Source organism: Canis lupus, chromosome 23, assembly GCF_003254725.2.
Source record: "Canis lupus dingo isolate Sandy chromosome 23, ASM325472v2, whole genome shotgun sequence".
Taxonomy (NCBI): Eukaryota; Metazoa; Chordata; class Mammalia; order Carnivora; family Canidae; genus Canis; species Canis lupus.
Window position 1 is genome coordinate 44,964,763 of NC_064265.1, and position 23,441 is coordinate 44,988,203.

Below are 23,441 nucleotides of genomic sequence, written 5' to 3' on the forward strand. Positions count from 1 at the left end.
GCTCTACAAGTCATGACCCTATGAGGAAACTGAGCCAGTCCTGGAAGGCAGGAGGATGGGCTGACCTAGGAAGGCCCAGGATGGAGAAACAAAGTCTGGCTGCCAGAAGGAAGGGACAGGGACCAGGCTTGGTGGAGGAGCATGGTGCCCAGGGAGAGGGAGCCTCAGGAAGGAGCCCCACCAGCAGACAGGTGCCCAGTATCTCCGACCTGGCTAATCCATGTGGGCTCTCCAGGCACCAGCTGGCCTCTGAGGATTCTAGGCAAGAGATCAGAAGGAAAAAAGCTTGGTGCCTCTCATCCACTCCTCCCCCAACTGCAGTGCCTAGCATGGAATCTGGCACGTAGTAGGCCTCACTATATACTTGTGGAATGAAGGAGTGAATGAATGGATATGGAGAAGCTAACGAGAACCAAGCAATGCTCCTATCCCAAAAGGATGGAGAATCCGGCATATAGCTCAGAGCCTTAGAGAGAGGGGGCAAGTGTGGATGTTTGGGGGAAGGTGGTGGTAGCTTCTATGATGACCAGCATTGACCTCTGCCTCCTGTTCTTCATGCCCCTGTTTAATTTCCTCCCCTTGAGTATGGGCTGGACTTAGGGAAACAGATTATGGCTAAAGTGATGGAACATCACTCCCAAGATTAGGTTGCAAATCTAGTGGCTTCTGTCTTAGGGCCGTTTTCCTCTCTCTACCTGCTCACTCTGAAGCAACATGGTGCCATGTTGAAAAAGTGCACTACGGGAAGAGTCCTATGGCAAGGAACTGGGGAAGTCTCCAACCAAAAGCCAGTCAGGAACCGAGTCCTTAATAGCCTACAAAGAACTGAATCCTCCCAACAGCCATATAAGTGAGCTTAGAAGCTGATCTTCCCTGAGCCAAGGCATCAGATGAGACCGTGGTCCCCAGCCAACAGAGTGACCACAACCTCATGAGGCATCTAAAGCCAGAGGCACCCAGCTGCGCCCCACTTGATTCCTGACACCAAGAAACTATGAGGTAGTAAATGTTTGTTATTTTAAGCTGGCTAACTTGCGGGGTGATTTATGACTTAGTGACAGGCTACAAACATATGAGAGGCACACAGCTACAACTGATTAATATTAGGAGAGGCCCCCTCACAGAGCTGACTTCACGCTGACTCACCGAAGCATTGGAACAGGGCTTCAGAAACGCAGAATTCTTGATCTATGGATGAAAGAGGACTACGTAGAAGGATAGGAAGAGGTAGCTTATGCCAACGTGAGCAGCTTAATATTCAAATAAGTGTCATGCCTTTCAAAATAGTCACTTTGAGTGATGTACATTTATTCGAAGGACACAATTGTTCCAACCACATCTAGAACTCTTAGATATTCCACTTTGAACAGCAAGGTGATTGGTCGCATCTAACGGATACTCAAGGATGGGAACCGTAAAACGTCTTCCTGCGGCTATGGCTAACCCTGGTGAGCTCCAAGAGAGCTGGGCTCTGGGTGCGAAGTCAGCTGAGGGCACTCTGATACTAGTAGGGCCATGGCCTGCGATTTCCTTCTGCTCTGCTCCCTGAGGAGCTGGCTAGGCTGGATGTGAGGTGAAGATTCCTTGAGTTCAATGTGGAAGAGTGTTTCCCCAACAGTGGTTTGTAGTGGGGTGCTCTGAGTGGGTTACTCTGTGCCCTAAGACCCCGATCTTCTTAGGCCTCCAGGCTTGAGAAGCTGGGACATCACTAATGAAATCTGTGTTGGTTGCTGTGCATGGTTGAGCTGAAGGCAGTGAAGGAGGCACCCTCCTACCTGGGCAGCTACATCTCCTACAGAGACCACCGGTGCCTATCTGGTTGAGGGACCCAAGAAGCAAGAATGAAGCCCATGGGGTGGGCAGTGGAGAAAATGAGACACAAAGCCCCAGCTTCTAGGCTTCACAGCTCCCTAATCTCTGTCTTCATATCCCTAGGATACCTCTGGCCATTTGCAGCAAGGTGAGCACCCCCATGACATGTGTGCCTCTGGAAATTAGAGACCTTATTTTGAAATATTTGATCTCAAAACATTCCACTGAATTCATAGTCTACTGGAAATGCTAACATTTCCTTTGTCAATGAAAGAAGAGGAAGAGCAGTTGGGTTCTCTTTTGTTATTTCAAACGTTGCAGATTTTTGAATGGTTGTAAAGCCGGCCTTAAACATTTTATCACCATCCATAGCAAACAAAGCCAGTGACGGGGACTGTCAAAACTCTGAAGAGGTTATTATTAAAGCCTTGAGGAATCGTTGCAAGGAGCCATCTTAAGCATAAAAATCCAATTTAAAAAGTCTGTTGATGAAAGCTTCTCATTAAAAGTGTTAAAAGATTTTCTTTGAGTTTCAAATTCAATACTTATGTATTATAAGGGGATGCCTCCAGACACCCTTTAATTCTGGCTTTTTATAAAAAAAAAAAAAAAAAATTAGGGATCCCTGGGTGGCGCAGCGGTTTGGCGCCTGCCTTTGGCCCAGGGCGCGATCCTGGAGACCTGGGATCGAGTCCTACATTGGGCTCCCGGTGCATGGAGCCTGCTTCTCCCTCTGCCTGTGTCTCTGCCTTTCTCTCTCTCTCTCTGTGACTATCATGAATAAATAAATTTAAAAAAAAATTAGCCCTCCTTATGTATTTGTGATATACAAATGGTTGGGAAGCATTAGGACAGTAGGAGTCCAGTCCACTTCTCCAGGGCCCATACCAGTTCAGACCCAACTTTGGAGGAGTGGAGGGTGTGTAGAGGCTGCCCTCCGCCCCCAGGCTTCTCTCAGCTGTGCAGGGACCAGGGAGAGGCTAACAGAGCATGACAAGAACATGGGACAAGTAGCTCATCCAACCTCCTCTCTCATCCAAGAGCTGCAGCCCCAACACCAAGGCTAGATTCCTTTTACTCCTCCCTCCTGGTCCCAGAATGGCAGCCCCTTATGGGGGTTGGGAGTCCTTATCTTCAGAAGGTGATTGATTTCCAGAAAAGCTTTGAGTCACTTGAGGCTAAATTCACATGCATAAAACACTTTTTAAGATGGCTAATAACATCTGGAGTCCCAAAGAAGCATGACATAATTTTTTTTTTTTTTAATTTCCCCAAATTGACTCTGAGGGCAGTTTCTTAAGCCAAATGCTTTGAGGCCTGCCACAACACTATAGGTTCCCGTGGTTTGCAGGAAGAGTGTCAACTGGATATAAAAGGTCTAAGATGTTTAATGAAAATCATCGTTGCTCCCAGCTGTGCCTCTTAGCATATGCAAAACAATCTCTCTAAATGGGGGCTTCCAAGAGGCACCTGAAATAGCTTTACTATTGTTTCTAACGAATCTCTAACAGTCGAAAGGCATCAGTCATTTGGAGTTTTATCTTTATTTAAAAAAAAAAAATAAGTGGGAATGACAACAGCTTCAGTTACCAAGAATCACTGCAAAACGTCAACATGATCTGCTGGTAATTTCCACTACTTTCAGGCCAGAGGTGGTGGGCTCCGCGGCAAGGCCAATCCAGAAGAGAAGCAATGAAATAAAAAGAGAGGGTGGGAACGAGCGCAGGTGCAGGAGGGCCAGCGCCTCGTGACCAAGCAAAACTCCCAGCCGGCCACTGAGGTTTCCGGGACCCCCAGAGCATCTTTGGGATGTTTTCCATCATTTTGCTCACTGCTGGTTCTGGGTCTCCCATTTGTTTTAAGCATGCTTTTTTATGCCCTGTTAATTTAGAAAACAACGTATGCGTCTTTGGAGGAAAGAAAAAATCACAATCCTGCAAAGTAAAAGATGCAAGTGCCCCAGTGATGCATTTTTTTTTATATATAAAACATCTTTAAACCTTTGACACGCTCCCCCCCCCCCAGGTTGAACTCTGTAGGTCTGTTTTCCTCGCATGTTCTCTCTGTCCCGCTCCCCCCACCCTACTAGGCCTCCCCACCTTCTACCACTTTGGTTTTCCATCCAGATTCCTTTTGTGGGTTCAGTCCCTCCTCTGGGGGGTCATTCCCGCCGCGGCGGCTCTTTTAAGCGCGACTCCCTGCGCCACGGGCTCCCTCCTGTGGCCGTCGGGGGTCACTGCACACCGCCGAGCGGCCCTCTCCTCTGCAGAGGCCCCGGGCTTGGGGGGTGCTGCACCGGCCTGGAGGCGGAGGGCTGCAAGGGCCTGGGGGGGCGGGGGGCGCTGCACGGGCCTGGAGGGGCCAGCCAGGCCAGATCCCATCTTCTAACTCTAAGCACAGTCCCAGAGAGCGGTTTGGGTCTCCTCTGACCCCCTCATGGTGTCTCGGTGCTTCTGTGGGCCTCAAGGTTTCCAAGTTGTATCAAAAAGAGCATACCCCGAGCTCTGTGTGATTGCAAATTTGCTGAGAGCAGAACTTAAACATTCTCACACGAAGATACATACCTACCCACATACCTACACACGTGAGGTGAGGGAGGTGTTCATTAACTAGATGGAGGGAACGTTTTTTAAATGTAGCAGCACACCAAATATTTTACAATTTGATATGTCAATTATGCATTAATAAAGCTTAGGTGGGGGAGCAAGGTCTGCAGGGTTGACATTCCTAGGGGTCAGAGTGTGAGGTTACGTGGGAGAGAAGTGTGTGTGTGTGCTGTGTGCAAATGTAGCTGGGAAGGGAAACAGAGGAGTAACAAAGGCTCCTGCGTCTCTTTACAGGTCTTGGGGGGGGGGGGGGGTTAAAATTCATTTGTTTTGCCTCCAGATATTAAGCCATCAGGATACACCAGCACTGGGGACGCCAGAGGGAACCTGATTAGATCCTGCTACCAAGGCCCTCTCTTACGGCTCACGGGAGACACAGTTTACAGGAAAGCCTGGCCTAGGAGCAAGCAAGGAGAGTCACAGAGCCAGATGTGAGGTTGGGCCGCTCCTCCACCACGAGCTTTGTGACCTTTGAAATATGCAGGAGAGTCGGAAGAAAGGGCCAACGGGGCTGTGCCCTAAGAGGAGAGCACCCTTAAAAGGGGTTTACAGCACCCTGGAAGGAGCCCTCCATCCTTCTCCATGTGATGAAAACCTGCTGGGTGACAGGTGCAGGGAGGGTTAACCAAATTAAAACAGGCCGCCAACGAGCCCATAGAAACCCCTAGAGTTAGGAACTCTGGTGGTAAACCTCTTGGGTCCCCTCCCTCCTCAGGAGCTTTGTACTGTCACTCAATAGATTTTGCTTTGCTGCCCACCAGTGCGTCTGGTTGACTTCTTCATTCTTCCAAGTGATGTGACCAAGAACCACAAGCCCCAATGGAGGGGAAAAAAAATCCTGAAACAGTCACTTAGCCTCATTGAGGCTCAAATTTTTTTCATCTGTGAAATGAGGACAAACATACCCCCTCATTTTTCTCCACTGCCTCGCTGTGAGGGTCAGCTGAGCTGTAACACGGGAACGTGCTCTGAAAACCCCACGCAGATGCCGGGTAGATGCTGCTATTATTTTCAATATAATTTGGCCCTTCAAAAAGCTGGGTTTCTCAGAATACTCTCCTACAGCTTGTGCCTGAAATCCTTACCCAAGGAGTCACTGTTGAAAGGGTTTTCCTAACCGGGCAAGGCAATGGTAGCTGGAGGGCCCGGTGGCAAGGTGCGGCAGCTAGTCTGTCAGAGGAACCCCTCTCCTGGCATCCCAGTGCGAAGGCTCAGTGGGATCCGGCCCGGTGACTCATCCCACACAGCAGGGCAGGGTGCTGGACCCTAACTGGAACTCCTGAGCATCGTGTTACCCAGTGGGTCCAGCACCAAGATCACGCGGGCTCGACCAGGTCTCTCTTCCCCCAAGACTTTCCAAGCACCATCCCCATTTGGGCTGGGTCAAATTTCGGGGATATCGCTATTGCTACCAGAGTGGGGTAACCCTTAACCCTTGCTCAGTTCTGATGCAAGTTTGTAGCAGAGGCTGACATGCCCAGCCCGCATCTCCTTGGCCCCCATCTCTAAATACCAACAGCTGTTTTTGTAAACACCTGATTTTTCTTTGTGTGCAGGGCGGTTTCTGGATGCCGATGAGTTAGTGCCCCCAGATGCATCCCTCCGGCAAGGACAGGGGAGGCGTGGGTGCGTAACTACAACTTTCTCATGCCTTGGGCAGCAAGTAACTGAGGAATGTTCTGGAGTGTTTCCCAGTGGGATTAGGGCCCAGTGTCCCCCCAGAAGGCTCTTGCTTAGATACCGTTCATTGGCTTCCTGCCCTTCCCTATCTCTACCAGTGCTTCCTGGGATCCCCTCACAAATACACTACTTGCACCCAAATCCTCGGGTCTGGGAAGGAAAAACTCAACCGAAGACAGTTGGTGCTGGAAGTTCTCCTGGGAAGCAGACCCTTGGAACGGAGTTGTGGAACTAACCACCACCAGCCCGATGGTAAAGGATGCCTGCCGTTAGTCTTATGCGGAGCTTTCGAGATTCTAGAAGAGCCTCCTCTCAGCTTGTGAATAAGCTTGGTAAGACTGATGTGCAGTGAGCGATGGAGCCTGCTGGAAGGGGACGCAGCAGCTTCTGCAATAGCCCTGGCACTGTGCGTCAGAGGTACTGCGGCAGGAGACTCCGGAGTTGGTTCGTGGTTGAAAAAACCCTGCAGACTCAGGTCACCAACCACCAACCTAGAAGAAAGCCAGAGGCTTCTCAGGCCGCATCTTTACACCCCCAGCCACTGCAGCTGGAGGCCGGTCCCTACACCCCCACCTACTGCAGCTGGAGGCCAGTCCCAAGGCAAACCAGGCCTAGGATGGGCCGCAGGCCGTTGCAACAACCAGAGGAGCTGCAGCCACAGCCTTGGCGGCCTCCTAGGCGGAGCTGAGGGCCCCTGCGATGGGAAACGTGGGGGGACGGGCCTGGGAGCAACAGCGCCCTTGCTCTGGCGAGGAGAGCAGACACCTGTTACCTGGGGAGGACACAAGGGCCTCCCCCAGGCCAGGTACCTCAGCGTTTGCTCCTGCAGCTCCATCAACCACTAGGGTCGAGTCTTAGGCCTGGGAAGCGGGGCCGGCCCCCCCCGGACCCCACCTCGGGCCCCTGGGCAGGCCTGCCTGCCGGCCACTACCCCACCCTGCGTGTACCCCGAGGGACTGCGCCTCTCGTGCCGGCGCTGGGGTCAACGCTTCGCGTTAGTGGCTCGAAACTGGGCCGTCGTCATGCAAGTTCCGCACAAACCAAGAGTCTGCAAATGCCGCGTGTTCAAACCAGAGGGTTTCTTTTTTTTCCTTCCCCCTCCCCTTCCCGCTCCCCAGTCCCCCCATCCCTTCCCCTTTAGTTTTTTTTTTTTTTATGCTACCATGCAACAAAACTTTAACATTTTGAACAGCTATTGAGAAAACCAGTGATTCAGCTCTTACTGAAACTGGTAATTTCTAAACTTAAATTGGGGCAAATGGCTAGAGGCCGAGCAATGCCATCATTGGGCACTAAGAATTCAAGATTGAAGAATTAACAGCCACCCCTCAGACGAAGAACCAGGTGGAGAGTTGACTCTTTCTGGATGTTGTAATCAGAAAGAGTGCGGCCCTCTTCCAGCTGCTGGCCTGCAAAGATGAGCCTCTACTGGTCGGCGGGGGGGGGGGGGGGGGGGATGCCCTCTTTATCCTGGATCTCGGCCTTCACGTTTTCAATGGTATCACTGGGCTCCACCTCCAGGGTGATGGTCTTGCCAGTTAGGGTTTTCACGAAGATCTGCATTTTGACCTGCTAACGAACGCAAGGACACCGAAGTCCATCACGTCCAGTCACCCCCACACCCCCACACCGCCACCTAACAATGCCAGCCGCCTACGGGCCCGCCTTGCAGAACCACGCAGGCTGCGGCCGAGAGGTGTTCCCCCTGCGCAGGCCGGGCTTAAAACAAGACCCAGGGCTCCTGAAGGCACCAATGAGCTGCCCGGGTTGCCTGCCAATGTCGACCAATCAGGGTGCAGCGTCTCCAGCCAATCAGGGTGCAGCCTTCCCGAGCAATCGGGATGCTGCCTGTCCAGCCAATCAGGATGCACCCCTCCCAACCAATCAGGATGCAGCCTTCTCAACCAATCAGGATGCCGCCGTCCCAACCAATCAGGATGCAGCTTTCCCAAGCAATCAGATGCAGCCTCTCCAACCAATCAGGATGCAGCCTTTCTGACCAATCAGGATGAAGCACTACCCCCCCTTTCCTTTATTAGCATATCGGACCCGAGTGGGAACCTGCGCTGGCACTTGGTATAAAGTTAGCGTCTGTGGCTCTCAGGAGAGCGGCCTAATTGCCTTTAGTTGTTGTTGTTGTTGCCAGGCCCCAGAACCCAGCTCCAGAAACAACTGGAACGAAGAAGGAACGGTCCACGTGGGGCCCCAGGGCTCATTTGGAGCCTGACTCGGGCCACTGAGCTCGTGGTTCCGTCGTGGTCCCTTCGATCCGGGGCCATGGTGGCATTTGGGGTCCCTTGTTGCAGGTCTCCAGCTCAGGGCCTGGGGAGCTCTAGGAGTTCTTTCCTCGGTGTGTCATCACCGGGGTCAAGGGGCACAGGAACCTTCATAGGGGAGGAGCTACCGAGTATACTGGACGTTGCATGGGGCAGGGGCCCTCGTGTGCTCAGGCCCTGACGACCGCCCTCTAGGAACTGGGTGAGGGCGCGCGATCCCTCACTTGGCAGCTGACACCAGCGTCTGCTTACTTGCTCCTACGTGGGCCGAGAGGGTCCCGTGCTGGCTGCCCCGACCTGGCCCGCAGGTGCACCGCGGCCCGGCAGTCCTGAGCAAGCCCTTCGGAGGGTTGATGGGAATTACTTCCACCTTGCCTCCGACAGGCAAATGCCTCCCCTCCCCACTCCCACCCCCCCCCCCCCCATGACTAGAGCCCAAGTCTAAAGTAAACCCTCCTTCAGCCAGTCTTGGCCTGCACAGGGCCGCCCCTGCGGAGCTGCTCAGCGATGGTGGGGTCAGTCCCCCCAACTAGTGGGCTCCTTATCCGGCAAAGAAGGTGCCTACCATACCTTCACTGGGATGCGAGTCCTGATTCAAGGGGGGGGGGGAGGCAAATCAAGTTCTACCTTATTTCCGACCCCCTAACCCTGACTCAACTCTCTGAAGATGCGTTTCCGTGCATGTTCTCCTGGTCCCAAACAAGGCGGACATAGTGATCACCGAGCAGAACTGACCTGGGAATTGTTAGAAATGCAGAACCTCGGGCTCATCCCAAGCACTGAATCCGCATCTGTTTCTAATGAGATCCCAGGTGATTTGTATCCGTATTTAAGGATGAGAAGCCCTGCTTCAGAACTATCCAGAAACCCCAGCAGAAAGGGTCTTCCGTTTCTTAGGCCTGAATAAGCCAACTTTCAACAACCCCATCGTCACCAACCCCTTTGTCGCTGTGACTGTCCTCGTTATCACCATGGAGCAGCATCCGTAGGGTAGACACTTCATCATGAACCATTTTTATGACGGTACATACGGAGCAGACAATGCCTTGCCCTAGCTGACCCTACTTCCACAGATATATTTATAAGGTAAACCACCTTTTTTTTTTTTTTTTTTGTTTCATCCTCTGGAAGGATTCTGTAACTTATTTGCTTTCACTTAAGAGTTTTAAATCACCTCCCCCAGCAATTCCCACTTTCCCCAATCTTCCACACCCAACTGCTTCTCCTCTGCCCATCGCGCCTGGGTTCCTTTCTCACCCTGCCCCTGCACCTTTTTGTGCACTTACTTGAAGACTTCTGCTATTGTCAGAACAGCCAAAGACCACAATGCTTCAACTGGCAGGAAACAGTCTTCACACTCAGGATTTCCTATTATGTGCAGCCTTTTCCAGAAACACAATTGCATCTAAAAATAGAAACCGCCTGGATTTACCTTCATCTCAACACAATGACTCCATGGCCACTGTGACTGGCCTTGAATGACGGCCAACCACTTTGAAACACACAGACACTCTATCAATGGAGGTGAAGGAAGCCGCTTCCAGGGACTTCCAAGTGAGGGTAGGCAGCTGTTTACTTATTCCCCATTCTTTTGTTATTTTGCTTGATTTTGCCAGTAAAGCTTCGGTAGGAGGAAGGAAAGAGAGGAAGACAGGGGGCCATGGCCCAAAAGGAAGGAATGCAGGGGAGAGGGCTAAGGAAGACCAGGATGTGGGAGCGATAACCATGGGGTGGAGGAGATGACTCAGGAGAAAAGGAAAAGTGGCAGGTGTGCTGTTGAGGAAGAAAAGTGAACCGGAGAAGGAAGAGAGGGAAAGGACTGCAGCCGGATTTTCAGTGCTCCCTACGCAGCTGGCATGGCCAGGACTTCCCAGCTGGCCCGTGGTTTCCTGAGAGTGGAGAATGAAGAGAGCTGCTCTTCATGCCAGTGCCAAGTTTGGTGGTGTTTATTTCCTTCTTCACAATCCCCTGAGTCGCATAACCGCCTTTGGGGAAGAGAAGTTCTCACCTCTATCCTCATTCCCTTCCTGGGGGGGGGGGGGGAGGAGGACGGTGGAGGTCAGACGGCATCTTGAAAGCTAGAGAGACTGGAGGAGGTTGGGTGCTGGAGGAGGTGATCCTGGAAGAGCATTTCTAGTGATGATCCTGCAAGAACATTTTTCATGAGCTGGAAGTTCGGAAGCAACGGGAGAACTGGTGAGAAGTCAGGAGACAGGTGCATTTGAGGTTACCTGGAGAGACGTGAGCGGGAGGCTGGGAGCTTTCCAAGGCTGGCGAGCTCTCCAGACTGAGTTAAGCAGACCTAAGGCTGGCCCCAGCTCTGCCCATTAAGTGGGGGACCTGGACATGCTGTCTTCTCTAAGCCTCAGGAACCCCAAGCCTGGATGAGGGCACCCATGTCATCAGGTGTTTGCGACAATTCCGTGGTTTGTGCATGAAAAGTTCCACTTCCTGTTTGTTCTATTCCATGGATTGATTGGCAGAGTCAGGATTCAGGAGGTGTTATGAAAAGAGCTTTGACCTGAAGTCAGGCCTTGGACCAGAGAGAGAAGGGGATGCAAGGGAGCCAGAGGTGGAGTGCGCGTTGGCCCAGGTGAATGAGCAGAGAAAACTGGGACCCTAAGGACCTAGACTATGTGACAAGGGGAGAAACGGTAGTGGTGGAGAAAGAGCCGGGTTCTTGTACATGCTGTGCCTCAGGACAACCCAGGAGAGCTAGAAAGTTTCTCCGTCTGGGAGCATTCCAGCTAGTAAATGAAGATAGCGAGAATTAAAATTGAGCCATTTCGTGACCCCTAAGGCAATAGAGGACGTAGCTACCGATCATTGTGTCAGTCATCAACGTATAACCTCCTCTAGCCACCCTTCAGTACCTGCTCCGTAATAACGGACTGGGCTCCTGAAGCGTTTCTTATGATGCATGCAATGTTGAGCTTTGTCAGTAGAGGGCACAGGAGGGACCTTGCTGGAGAAAGGGGGCTTTTCTCAGTGGGTGTTCACGTTATTTTCCTTGCTCTGGCTGCATAGCCTCTCAACAGTGCCTGCCCTGCCCTACCCACGTGCTTAGGATGCACAGTCCCTCAGAGACCTTAGAGTCCTAGCCTGGGCCCAGGCACCACCTTCGCCTCTGCACCTGTGATGTGGACACGGTGCGCTCCAGGCCTCTTGGTGGCAGTGGAGCCCCATCTCCTCCTGGGCACTGTTTTCCAGCATCAGCTGCCTTGTACCTGAGACCTCATTCTCTCCTGTCCTCCCGATGTGAATGCTGCACACCAGGCCGTCCAGCCATAGGAGCACCCTGCACCCATGCTTGCCTGCATCCATGAGTTCTTTCTTGCTTGCCTGGTGACTATGGTCTAGGTCTGGCCAAGAAGCCCAGTGAACTTAGCTGCCTTCATCGACTGTGCTACAGCCAGACCTGTTCCAACTAAGTTGGAGCCTCTGTCTTCAGGGAACCCGCCCCCCCCTTCCAAGCTCGTTTCTCCCTGAGTTACTTAGATACTGAATACTATATACCATACCTCTTTATTGTTACTCTCCTATCATAGTGAACAATTCTATTACCCCCGCGGCTGTGTGATTTCAGTTTCCTGGGTGGACCCAGACCAATGTGATCAGGAATGACTGCTAACCTCATAAAGACAACCAGAGTCATGTGGCCTCATTGGAAATACACAACATGGGACTCCTGGGTGGCTTAGCGATTGAGTGTCTGCCTTCAGCTCAGGGTGTGATCCCAGGTCCAGGGATCAAGTCCCCACATGGGGCTCCTTGTGAGGAGCCTGCTTCTCCCTCTGCCTGTGTCTCTGCCTCTCATTCTGTGTGTTTCTCATGAATGAATAAATAAAATCTTTAAAAATTAAAAAAGGAAATACACAACACACCTATAAGGTATTCTTGTCAAAACATCAATCTTAAATCTAAGCAAGCCTTAGATATAAGTGTTCAAGAAACACACAGGATCCAGGGACATGTCAAATAACACCATCAGATGCAATCAGCAAAATCCAGGCTGTGGAAAACTCCAAGGAAAAATAACCTGACCTGAAGTCAGGTTATTTGGATATAGATTCAAATGAATTGTTGGATCTAGATTCAAATGAATTGTTGAAAAAGATTTATGAGACAACGGAGGAAACTTCCTGGATATTTGATAACATTGAGGTAATTTTCAAGAGCTGGTGAAGGAAATATGAACACTGGATGTTTGATATTAAGGAAATTCCTCTTCTTTCTTTTTTTTTTTTTTAAGATTTTATATATTTATTTGGCCAAGAGCATGCAAGAGAACACAAGCAGGGGGAGCAGCAGAGAGAGAGGGAGAACCAGGCTCCCCACTGAGCTGAGAGCCTGATGTGGGACTCAAACCCGGGAACCTGGGATCATGACCTGAGTTGAAGGCAGACGCCCAACTGACTGAGCCACCCAGGTGCCCCCAGGAAATTATTTTTCTTTTTGGCTGTGATAATACTGTGGATATTTTTAGGAGTTTTGACTTTTTAGATTCACTATTTTAGATTTAATATTTTAATATTTAAAATATTAACAGATGAATTGGTATGATGTTGGGGATTTGCTTCAAAATAATCGATGCATGGGGTAGAGTGGATGAGAGAATATATGGGCCATGAGTTGATAATATCAAAGCTGGGTGATGAGTACATGAGCTCATTAAAAACCTTTTTAACATTCTACAAATTGATAAGAAAAAAGGCAACTTAAGTGAAAAATAAAAGGTATAGATAGGCAATGGATGAAAGAAGCCTGTATGACCAAAAGAACATGTAAATGTGCTCACCCTTGCTGGTTATGAAGAAAATGCAAATATAAAAGAACAGTGGAAGACCAAGGAGGTCATGGGGAAATGAGTATTCCCAATGGTATTTCCATATTGAAGGACAATTTGGCAGAGTTTTTCAAATGTAAAATGTGCATTTCTGTAAGCCCAACAGCTGTTGCTTTTTAGATGTATCTCTCTTAAAGAAATGGTCAAATATATGGACAAGATTACTTAGTACAATATATATATTTTTTTGAAATAGCAACACCTAGAAGCAAACTAAATATCCATTAATGGAGAAGTGGTTAACAAAAAGTAGTTAAAACATGATGTGAATTAATACACCTGGGGGAAAAAACACCTAGAATTTGTCCCTTTAAAAATGGCATAATTTTTGTTTACTTATATACATATCGCTTTGTATATACACATATCCTGCTATGTTGATTTTTCTTAATATCTTCATGGTGCTTATATAATTCACTTTTCTTTCACTTTCTAAGTGTTTACTAAATTTGGCAAGAGATAAATCATTAGTGCCTTGAGCTTTAGTGATCCCCTGGGGCACAGCAGGAAACCAAAGACAGTGGAGTGGGGACATGGTGGGTGGGTCCCTCCCCAGAGGCTATGCCCATAGCCAGGCTCTGGCCCACCCTATCCACCTGGTCCCATTAACAGGTAGGTAACTGGCCAAGTTTCAAGATAGAGAAAACTCAAATGTTTCCTGTTTAAAAGGATTTCCTCAAGTATGTCTTGTCATAAGACTTTAGGGCCAGCTCGTCCAATTCCTGATTTTTAAGGATGAGAAAGCTAAGGTCCAGGGAAGCTAAGGAAGTTACCCAAGGCCACCAGACTGTTTGGCATTTTCAAAAGGTCTCTTGCAAAGTACTAGGAGGACAAGTAGGAAAGCATTCCCAGGAAACCTCTGAACATTTGGGAACTATGAGGAAATAACTAGGGAATTATGTGTCCAGGACAAGCATTCAGATTAGAATTCCTGCAAAGTTGCTGACAGCCATATGAGTGACCAGCATCCAGTGGTAAATCACCAGGATCAGGAGAATGAATCATCGCAGGCTTTGTTCTTTGTAGGACAGCACATTTTTCTCTGGCTCTCTCTGTTCTATATCAGGGGATTGTTTCCATCAGGTCACCGGGCTGAAGGACCCACTAAATCTGGCCTCAATCCTGTCTTGGCAAGCGGCCATGGCCAGGGTGATGGAGGAGTGTTTACACATGTCAGATCCCAGGAACATTTTCTCTGTTCTGTCTGATAAAGGCCAGAGTCAGATAGGCAGTGCTGAAGAGCACTGGATGAAGAGTCGGTTTGCCTGGGGGCTGTTTCTGTTGGGCCCTGAATCCAGCCGTGTGAGCTTGACCTGGTCATTTAAGGGCTTTCTAAGTGGGCAAAATAAACCGGTTGGATGCGACTCCCTAGCTCTCCTGTCTCAGGAACAGGCTTTGGGATGAAAGTAGCTTCTAGCCTGAATACTCATTTTCAAAATCTGTTCTCTCAAGCAGAGTGAGAAAGAAGTGCAAGTTGATAGCCATGACTGGTACAGAGCCAAGGCCGAGTTTAAGGAAGAGAAAGAACCCATGCCCTGTCCAGGCAGAGCAAGTAGGCTCATCCCTGGAGGTGGCTCTTTGTGGTGGCTGCCTGGACGCTGGGTTGAGAAGGATCTGAAGAAAAGCTGAGCTCAGGGAAGAGAGTTCTCAGACCCATGAATGATGTCAGCCATAGGTGAGGGGGTGAGGGCACACCGTGTTTTTGCTACCCTTGCACCTAATCACCACAGTTATGTTCCTATAGCCATGAACCCAGGAACCCAACACAAAGCAGGAAAATGCATCTGAGGAAAACTTCTTAGAAAAAGAAAACTTCAGGAAGCTGGCTCATTTGGGATATAATTAGCAGATGAGAGAGTGGGATCCGGATACCCGGGTTCTGTTCTTTGGCCTATCACTAAATAACTATCATGGAGGAAATCAATAAATTGGGATGTCGATGTTGGGACCATTTGTTCTGTCTCTGTTGTGGCCTGAGGTCTGATAAGGAAGGCTGCTAAAGGCTCTTTGGAAGTGGAGGGGGAATATGGAGCAGCCCTGATGCTCCTGCAGCCACTGGAAGTGGTTCTTAAACAGCCTGGCCCAGTTTTATCTTGTTTTAATTAGTGCTGTAATTGCACAACATTAACAAAATAAGGGGGATCCCTGGGTGGCGCAGCGGTTTGGCGCCTGCCTTTGGCCCAGGGCGCGATCCTGGAGACCCGGGATCGAATCCCACATCCGGCTCCCGGTGCATGGAGCCTGCTTCTCCCTCTGCCTGTGTCTCTGCCTCTCTCTCTCTGTAACTATCGTAAATAAATAAAAATTAAAAAAAAAAAAACAAAAAAAACAAAATAAGGTAAATTATAAAATTTTCCATTATGATATGTTAAAAAAAAAAAGGGGGGGTGGGCAGAAAAGAGAGACCAAAAGAAAATTACCTGTATTCTTTTTTTTTTTTTTTTTTTTTTTTTAAGAATGGAGAGGAGGCGCAGAGGGAGAGAATCTTCATCAGGCTCCATGCCCAGTACTAAGCCCATCACAGGGCTGGATCTCACACCCTGGAAATCATGACCTGAACTGATATCAAGAGTTGGATGCTTGGGCAGCCCCAGTGGTCCAGCGGTTTAGCACTGCCTTCAGCCCGGGGTGTGATCCTGGAGACCCAGGGTCGAGTCCCACATCAGGCTTCCTACACGGAACCTGCTTCTCCCTCTGCCTGTCTCTCTCTCTCTCTCTCTCTCATGAATAAATAAATAAAATTTAAAAAAAAAGAGTTGGATGCTTAACCAACTGAGCCACCCAGGTGCCCCCAAAATTACCTGTATTCCTATTGCTCAGATCCAACATTTGATATCTTGTATTCCCTTGATCTGAAGAGAATTTAGTGTAAATGTCTTCTGTGATAACTAACAGATTCACTTTTTTTTGGCTCATGTTCAGGAAATTGAACCACAAACCAAGAGCATGTTATATATTAAGTAGTCAGTAAATAATAATTTAATACAACTAATAATAATTTTGTGTTATTTTATTATCATTAGTATCACGCATGACAAACCAGAGCCAAATAAGGGCAACAGCCTTTTTTTTTTTTTTAATTTATTTACTCATGAAAGACACAGAAAGAGAGAAGCAGAGGCATAGGCAGAGTGAGAAGCAGGCTCCTTGCTGGGAGCCCGACGCGGGACTCGATCCCAGGTCTCCAGGATCACGCCCTGGGCTGAAGGCGACACTAAACCACTGAGCCACCAGGGCAAAGGGCGACACTCTATGCCAGATCACTTCTAACTTTGTGGATAAAATTGAGGCAAACCAGGCTCTTTTTGAAATTACATGTAAAAGTGAGTGAGGAACAGAAAGGAACAGATAAAAATAATAAACTATTTTTAAATTTTTATTTGATGCTGCTAAGTTATCTTGTTTGGTAAAATGAAATGAAAGTCACTTGCAAGTGTGAAGGAAAGCCCGAGGATGGTTTTCCAAGGGAGGGTGAAGCCTGGTGGTACCCAGTACTAGTTAAACCTGTTGGCGCTAATGTCAACTGGGCTGAAATCCTGACTCCCTCAAATAATGAGGATAATAGTCCTACTACTTCAGCAGATTGTTGTGAGGATTAATTGAGTTAACATATATATAATGGCTAATTTATTAATCAAGTTGACTGAGCCACAGGGTACCCAGGTATTTGGTCAAACGTTATTCTGGGTGTGTCTGAGGGCATTCTGGAAGAGATTAACATTTGAATCAGTAAACTGTGTAAAGCAGATAGATGGCTTTCCCTAATGTGGGGTGGATCTCCTCCTCTCCATTGAAGATCTCTCTCTTCTCTCTCTCTCTTTCTGCCCGTCTTCAAGCTGGGACATCAGTCTTGTCCTGCCTTCAGACCTAACTTGAACTAGAACTATACTATATTCTATTGTTTCTGTTTCTCTGGAGAACTCTGATACACTATGTCAAGTCCTTAGGATAGTGTCTAGCACATACCAGGCACACACTAAATCTTGTTGTTAAGATACATCACATGGTTAAGATACACCAAACACGGTGAAGTTAATTCTGCATGGAGGGGTCCCTTGGAAGATCCTTGGGGGTAAGTATAGAGAGCAGAAACCATTACTAGGACTGAGGAGAGGGGTGCCCTCATTGGCAAGAAATAAAATGCAACAGCAAATGCTGGACATTTCTCAGAAGGTTCTGAGCACCTCTTCTCTCTCATCTACACAGCACACCATTGCCCAGAACACTCTTTCTAAAGCGCTTTTTAACATACTAGCTCATTGGGGGTGGACTCATTTGTTTATCCCACACATAGTTATTGAGGCGCTGGGCTTGGCCCTGGGGATACGACAGTGAGGGAAATCCCACATGCCTGTCCAGGGAGCATACAGCCTAGTGAGGGAGCCAGATACCCACACATACATACACCTCTCCAGGCTTAAACTGATACAGCAACAAAAAAAGAACTCGGTGTTGCAGAGGGGATCGCTGAGGAGCCCCTAATTCAAAAAGCTTTCCTGAAACTCCCTTCACTTCATATTCATACCCTCCTCACCCCAGTGCACCTCTTTGATTTGGGTTCGATGGGTTTAACTTGAAATGATTTATGTGTCTTACAGAGGAACCCAAGGCTCCGGGACATCATTTGCCCCTAATTACCCAGCTTGGGCATGGAGGGACCTGGATTTAAACTGGGATCTATCTTCTTCCTCCTTCCTGCTCCTCTCATTTTCTCCTGTTCTCTCCCACCTCCAGCATCACTGCAGCACACACACTTTGCCTTTGCTCAGGCCTTTCCTGGATGTTCCCCTCTCGTGGCTGCTCAGCTAAGTCCCCCCTTGTGGTCGAACCCTAAGTGCAATAGGAGAGGAAAGAAGGAGGAGCTAGCAAAGGCCAAAGTCATTAAGGAACGATAGGGGATTTATGTTGGACCTTTGGAGTTGTGTGGGATGGAGGATTTAGCTAAGGGAACCATAGACAAATAGGGCCTGGATTTGGAGAGCATGGGAAGAGGTGATGCATGCCTCCCGTGACCAAAACCAGGCATTTGAGTATTCTGGGAAAACTGTAGAAGGTGGGATGTTAAGGTGGCTAGGCAAGTCAGGGTCGTGTTATCATGGAAAAAAACAGACGATGTGCCTACCCTCAGGGAATCTCAGAAGAAAGAAAAAAATCTCTTTAATAACGCCTCTTGCCCAGGCACAACTCTGGGCACAGCATAGTTTCCAGAGTTTAATACCAGACCGACTGGCTGAAATTCTTTTGAACTCAGTGGAGAGCCGACTCCAAACCTTTCCATCTGCTGACTCCTTCTTTGTACACGAAGACCACATTTTCCATTTGCCTTAAAACAGCTTAACATTTTTGCTGCATTACCGAGGCCACTTTAATTTATCATTTTGTTTTAAAGAACCACGCCATCCAAAAATAGCACAAAATTACTCATTCTGTTCGAGGGTAGATGGTACTGCAACCTTTACAAGAGACATGTAATCTTTCATTGATTGGGCAGGTGTGGATACGATCCCGATTCTCTGTGCGTCCCAACAGTCACGGATGGGAGCTGCTGAGTTTTTGTGAAGCCAGTTAGCCGGTTTATTTAATTTATTTATTTACTTTTACCTCCAGAGCCACTAAAGGATGTCTGAGCAGCTGCAGAGAGAAGCTGCACAGCTGGCTTCTGAACTCCTCCCCTGTCCAGGCCGAGGAGGCTCAGATATTTTAGAAAGAGTGGACTTCCCAAGCCTTCCTTCCCCCAGCTTTTCATGATGTTATTTCGTGTCTCTATTTCTAAGATGTTGAGCTTCCCATTGGATATCGTATTTTAAGCATGTGTGAACAGTTTAGGATGTTGCGGAAGGCTGGCATATAATGTAAAGGGAGAATGTTTTGAGAAAGAGGGAAGTCAGGGCTGGCTTTTCCAGAAATTTTGTTGGGATTATGGGTCATTGTTCTCATTTTTATAGCGATTATAGTTTCTCCTCCCTCACCACTTGCCTTGTGTCCTCCCCCTTCCCCCCTGCCCCCCACATACATAAAGAGGGCCTCGTCTGAGTGGTCTGTCCTGAGAAATCACCATAATGGAATATATATGAGGATTAGGCATAGAAATGTCAGGCCTTATTAAGTCTCAGTAGTCAAACTTGCTCTTGTGTTTTCCATTACGGCTCCAGTCTTCCAGACTTTCCAGAGAGGAAGAATCTTGCCTGTCCCATAGGAAATGCAGCCCCTCCCCCAGACTTAGCAGAACCTTGCCTGGGGTCAGTCATTATTGGAAGACTGCAATGTTTTCCACTTTTGTTGACTTTTAGAAAATTCTATTTCAGAGGAGACCTTTGGGAGACTCATGTAATCAAATTCTGTCAAGGAGGGGAAAGTCTAGCTGTTAGTATATTATTAAATGCCCTGGATAACCACAGAATCTGGGCATTCATAATCCCTCTCCCCAAGGAGCTCAGAGAGCTTTGGATACATTACTCTTTTATTCATCCTCACAAGGGACTCGAAGAAAAAAGAGGGGGCCAGACTCTCTAAACAGTCCTCCCAGCATGCCCAGCAGCAATAGAACCATATTCCTTATTGTCCATCCTGGGCTTCCCTAACTTAAGGAGAAACATGGAGACTTGACAAAGCTTAGAAGGAACCTAAAATAACTGTTAACTGTAGAGACACCAGAATGGGGGCAGTTGTCAGGGTTTGGAGGCGCCCCTGCTTTTGGAGCAAAGCAATGACCTTGTATGTCCACCTGTGAGGGAGGAGAAGGGGCTCCTCCTTGACTGCCTGAGAACGGGCAGGTGACTTCAGGAGCCCAGAAATGAGCTACGGGCTCGACATACACCTTGCTCAAAGGCGACTCCCCGACCTTCTGCCATCAAGCAGAGCTGCTGACCCATCTCCTTGGCCATCTTCCACTTCAGAGGACGAGTGTGCTGATCAGCAAGGACTCCCCTTCCCGTGGGCTGCCAGGAAGCATCTGGGTCAGCGGGAGTTGACAGTCGCAGGTGGGGCCAGCCCAAGACACCAACTATGGTGACTCCGTATTACGCTCCGTGGCCAGAGTGACCATCACACTCTCCCAGGGGGAGAGTCCCCGATGTCAGACCAGTCTCTGGGCAAAATGTGAGTCTAGAAGCATCTCTTCCCTTGGGCATCTGTATTCCCTCTGGAGCGTTGGAACACACACTCTCATCTCTCCCCCCGGGGCTTTATTTAGTCTACAACTCACTTAGCTCAATCTGCTTCACAGAAGAGATTTAATAAAATTAAATGAGATTCTGTTGCTTCTCCCGGGGACATTTGCCCTTGGAGAACCCAGCTGGAGGTCAAAGAGTAAAACTCCTGTAACACGAGGCATTGGCGAGTGCGGTGCCGGAGGCGTGTTAGCCGCAGTACATCCGTCCCCTAGACGTAGGGTATCCCAGAAGGGGGGCAGGTGCCCGTTCTACCTTCACAAAAATGTGGGACATAGGAAAGAGCAGAGACGAGCGTGGAGGTTTCTCACTGGTTTACCAGCCGAGTGCCTGGGGCCTGACCTGCTTCTGGGCACCAGTTTGCTTCTCTGTTGAAGGAAGGAGAGAAGGAAGATGCAGGCCACACGGCTCCTTCCACCACCTCCTTGGCTCACGCCTCCTCCTCCTCCCCCACTGTTGGGGCCACCGTCCTGATAACAGGGTTTACTCCTGGCCAGCTGTGTAAGCCACAGTGGGAAATCGTGGCCAGTCGCCAGTCACCCCAGAACTCCTATGTGGGTGGAGTTAGGGAGCTGCAATGGGGTAGAAGGTGGTGCTGGCCTGCGCTGTTTCACGTGGGATGCTGTCCTCCCGGCCTCCACCCCACACCACTCTGGCTCTCCTACTCACCACACAGCCTAGGGTTTTAGAACTCAAAATGCCAGCCTCAGCTCTGGGGTCTGACCCACTTGGTGGCTCAGATGGACTCCCTCTCCAGCCCGTCCGTGCTCTCTGCCTCCGCTCTTTGCCTGCTCTGCCCTCCCGGGTCAAGCAGGCTGGAGACATGCAGGCCCCTCTGGGCCCAGCAGGCTCACAGCGGGGCAAGGAGCTTATACTTTAAAAAAAAAAAAAAAAAGCTTTTGTTTATTTATTCATGAGAGACCGAGAGAGGCAGAGGGAGAAGCAGGCTGGCTCCCTGATGAGGGACTCGATCCCAGGACCCCGGGATCACGAGCTGAGCTGAAGGCAGACACCCAACCACTGAGCCACCTGGGCACCCCAGGGTCTCACACGGTCCTCCTCTGCCTTACATAGTTAGGAACGTGGTGTGGGGAAGCCCTTCGGACCCCGGCAGCTTGGGCAGGGCTGCAACTGGAAAGAGAATGACCCAACCGGTTCTATCAGAGCCACCTGCCTGATAGCAGGCCGGGCCCCGGGAAAAAATGCTAATAGAAATTAAAAATAGAAACTGCAGAACAGGTATTGCTCTTTTTCAGTCTGTTGGAGCCTGCTGCCAAGATCAGAGTGATCCCCGTGGCTGTGAGGAGTGTGGGGAAGGCCAGGCCAGGGACTGGCCCAAGCCGGCGACATGTGTGTTATTTTAACTTTCTGCGACGCTATTCTTAGGCTGTACACCTTGTTCCATCTCCGATGCTATCCAAATGATTCATAATCTAGTGTTATTGGCTTCGACACAGATTTAAAGGTAACGCGACCAAGTGTACACGGTGGGAGGAGCTGCGAGCACCTGGAGGCCCTTCCCTGGGGTCACCAGTGTGTCATGGGGCAACCTGCTAGAGGTACTAGAAGCTGGGGACACATGGTGAACACAGTGGGGTCCCTTCCCTCTCCCCACGGGCCCGGTGTAAGGCAGGTGACGCTACAATGATCTGGGATGCAGAAAGAGCCATGGGTGCTGGGAGGGGGGGCCCTTGACTTACAACGGGGTTGGGGCAGGGCCTGGGAAGATAAATGTGAGGTCAGGCTGCGGGGTGAGAACAGTCACCCAGGTGAGAGGGAGGAAGGGAAGGGCATTCCCAGCAGGGGGAGCTCTCCTTGTGCTCATTGCATGGAAGTCAGGTGGTAGCTGGAAGGGAAGAAATCAACGGGGAAGAAAAATGATTGCATCCTCTGCTTTTGCTTCCCACCCGGCTCTGATTCCTGCAGAGAGAGAGAGCAAGGACACACTGAAGGATGGTTTTTAGTGGCTTAAAGGAGGTAGGATAATGTTGGAGTACGGTTCCCACTAGTAAGAAAACCAACAGAAACCCAACCTGCAAACGACATGAATGTCCACGTGTAGAGAAATAGTTCAAATATGGTGCACCAAGCTATCTATGGGCAGTCTGCAGTCATTACAAAGGATAAGATAGATCTACTCGTGCAAACACGGATATCTGACAAACACTGTTAATTTAAAAAGCAAGTAAAAGAAAAATGCATATAATTATAACATGTGCCCTTTATGTAAAGTGGTATGTATTTTATTTGCATTTGTGGATTTTCTGTGTATTTATGTACCTACACATATACAAACCCATAGAAAAACGTTCTAGAAAGAAACACCCTCCTCCCCAGAAGCTGAGAGGTTGGAGGATGACAAAGGAAAAGGGACTAACTTTTGTTTAATTCACTCGTGCGTTATTTACATTTTTACATGAGCATGTATTACTTGGGTAATTTTTTTTTTCCAGTGGGAGAAAAAGCAACTGAATCAAAAGACAAAGATCTTCCAAGAAGTCCTAGAGAGTGGTCTTTGCTCATTCCCTTCACTCCTCGCAATTGCCTAAGTCCAGGAGAAAGTGAGGTGCCCCAGAAAATCCTCTCTGCAACTGGCCTCAGGAATAATACCCACATAGAGAGTCATAGTAAAGTGGTATATTAGGCGTACTGGACTTGTTGGCGGGCTTCCCTATTGTTGGAAAAAGATGGTTTATTTGATTTACTCTCGGGAGTTATTTTTATTAATTATTTTATGAATTACTTAATTATTTAATTCAAGTGAGCCTCTTTGTGGTCACCTATGGATAAATTAAAAAGGTGATATTGCAATTAAAATAAATCGTTAATCAACTTTAATGCTGACATAAAGACTGTCATCTAGGAACGCCTGGGTGGCTCAGTGGTTGAGCAGCTGCCTTTAGCTCAGGGCCTGATCCGAGGGTCCTGGGATCAAGTCCCACATCAGGCTCCCCGTGGGGAGCCTGCTTCTCTCTCTGCCTTTGTCTCTGCCTCTCTCTCTCTCCTCTGTGTGTTTCTCTCATGAATAAATAAAATCTTTTTTTAAAAAAGG

At 48.9% G+C, this 23,441-nt stretch overlaps 2 long non-coding RNA genes across 3 annotated transcripts in view; one reads left to right on the plus strand and one right to left on the minus strand.

Moving 5' to 3' along the window:
- Window positions 1-3,337: 3,337 nt before the first annotated feature.
- LOC118352094 (uncharacterized) overlaps window positions 3,338-23,441 on the minus strand; it is a 41,084-nt gene continuing 20,980 nt past the window's right edge. Inside the window, exons 2-3 of the long non-coding RNA XR_004808634.2 lie at window positions 9,661-9,779; window positions 3,338-3,691 (exon numbers count right to left, since the gene is read on the minus strand). This is a non-coding gene — a long non-coding RNA (uncharacterized LOC118352094). The remainder of the gene's footprint in view (window positions 3,692-9,660; window positions 9,780-23,441) is intronic.
- On the plus strand, window positions 8,158-16,309 carry LOC112652583 (uncharacterized). Of its 2 annotated transcripts, XR_007405109.1 has the most exons (3): window positions 8,158-9,460; window positions 9,756-9,934; window positions 15,677-16,309. It is a non-coding gene; the product is annotated as an uncharacterized LOC112652583 (long non-coding RNA). The 2 variants fall into 2 exon arrangements; XR_007405108.1 differs by lacking the exon at window positions 15,677-16,309 and having other exon boundaries at window positions 9,756-15,160.